A 2,210-nucleotide genomic window follows, 5' to 3' on the forward strand; every position below is an offset into this window, starting at 1 on the left:
GCTTGATAATAAAAAATGACAATCTAACATTTCAGTGGGGAGGAATGAAAATGGCCATGATGGACCGGCCATGTGGGTGGTGTGTCCTGCCCAGAAATTGGCCCTTAAATCTCTTCAAGTTTCTTCCTCTGCTCTAACACACAAACCAGCTTAGCTTTACCCAGGGCAAATGGCTTCACCACAGTCTCTCCAGTTGTGGGGTCTCTCTTGTTGACAGTGTCCCATGAGATGCTTTCGGGTGGAGATACGTCCGCAGGGTGCCAGAGCTATCTTAGCAGCTCACAAGAGCCAGTTGCTGGAGGTCCGGGAATTTTGCAAACCAGTTGTTGGTTGGTCATTGTTAAAATTTAAATTACCTAAATGTACAAATACATTTTATTAAAATAAAGATAATACAACTCATCACTTCCTCGTGATTTTGCAACATTTTACCATAATCAAGTCTCTTTTTTTTTTTTAAAGATTTTATTTATTTATTCATAGATACAGAGAGAGAGAGGCAGAGACACAGACAGAGGGAGAAGCAGGCATCATACAGAGAGCCTGACGTAGGACTCGATCCAGGGTCTCCAGGATCACGCCCTGGGCTGCAGGCGGCGCTAAACCGCTGCGCCACCAGGGCTGCCCAATAATCAAGTCTCTTGAGGTCATCCACATCTGTGGTATCTAAGGGAAACTTGACCTAATGGTGTGCTTCTGCACATTTCTTCCAAACTCTGTGTTTGCTGATATCACATTGGTAACTTGAAATTGGTGGGAATATTTACCACTGGGGAATCGGTAAAGGCTGCACATCAGGGCTCGATTTGCTGTTTTGACTTTCTAGACTAAAGAAAGTGATGCATAAAATGCTAATAGCACAAACTACACTGAGGAGCTAAAGCTCAAAGAAGTTTCAGTTTAATGAATACATTCATAGGAGAGTGGGATATAGTGTAACCTAGCTCATCAGATTTAATAACAAAAATTTATTGGGAAAAGAGTTAGTAGCCTGGAATGCAACCCCACTGCAAATTTTGATTCAGTTGCAACCAGGGATCAACTAGAGACATAAGAGTTTGACAATTAACACAAGCATCCTGTGAAATCAATGGACTATATGGAATTGACAGTCAATTGCAGAGTACCTGCAGTGTATTTTTATTTGTAAATTGTGTGCTACATATCCTTTACAACAGTGAATTTTATAATAAATGTACACGCATATAAAATGCATATCTTTGGATTGTTGAAGAACCAGTTGTCAAGCATTTGCCAGCACACCACTGAACAGATGCAAATCCAAATTTAATAAAGTCCTTCTCAAAGCAGATTTCTTCTTGGGGAAGAAATGTGGTAGGTGCTATGGGAAGTAATAACAGGACGAAGAGACAGATGACCGCATGCTTCCGTTGGGGACACCCCCTGACACAGGTAGCTCTGTGACTTTGGGGTCCGGCATTTTCAACAAAGACAAGGAAACCCACACATTCAGGGGCTTTGTGGTGCTTTGTTTTCTTACCGTTTCCGACTTAAGTGCCTTAAAGAAGGCCATTGGACTACCAGTAACAGCATTTTCTCAGGCTCACTGAAACAAAAAGCAGGAATTACCCAAAGTGTTGACGTAGGGGAGGCAGAGTGGGAGAGCTCTTCTCTGCAAACCTTCATCACTACTTCACCCTTCCCTTGTCGGTTCACAGCGTCCTGCTTTTTTCTTGTGCAAACAGCGGTGAGGGTACGGGCAGTTGCTTTACAGGCAACAAGGTTACCTGTTCTTAGGTCAGGGACTGGCCCCAGCCAGTTGTGCGGATCCACAATCCCCAAAGGATCTGATTGGATCAGGTAGGTACTCCTGGACCAATCCGTCGTGGCCATGGGCGTGGAGGGGCGGGGCCACGGGGTGGGCGGGGCCACCTGGGGAAGGCGGGGCATGGGCGGGGCAGGCGCTCGGAAGCTCAGGTATCGGAGGAGGTCAGAGGAGGTCAGCGGTGAGGCCAGGCCAAGGCGGGGGACTCCCCGGCAGGGCGGATTCCCCTTGGTTCCCGCCAGTGAGAAGGCCTTCTGGATAACAGGCCAGCACGTGCACCGCCCGCTCTCCCACCACCTACACTGTTGTCACTGAAAATGCTTTCCTTACATACTTGGGGCGCCAGGGTGGCTCAGTGGGTTAAGCCTTGGACTCAGGTCATGATCTCAGCTCCCAGTGGAGTGGGGCTCCAGGGTCTGCTTCA

At 47.1% G+C, this 2,210-nt stretch overlaps 1 long non-coding RNA gene across 1 annotated transcript; it reads right to left on the minus strand.

Moving 5' to 3' along the window:
- Positions 1-215: 215 nt before the first annotated feature.
- On the minus strand, positions 216-1,801 carry LOC140634040 (uncharacterized). Its single transcript, XR_012031598.1, has 3 exons — positions 1,749-1,801; positions 1,502-1,567; positions 216-356 (listed from the first exon to the last, which is right to left on the minus strand). It is a non-coding gene; the product is annotated as an uncharacterized lncRNA (long non-coding RNA).
- Positions 1,802-2,210: the final 409 nt, after the last annotated feature.

Source organism: Canis lupus, chromosome 5 (assembly GCF_048164855.1).
Source record: "Canis lupus baileyi chromosome 5, mCanLup2.hap1, whole genome shotgun sequence".
NCBI classification, from domain to species: Eukaryota; Metazoa; Chordata; class Mammalia; order Carnivora; family Canidae; genus Canis; species Canis lupus.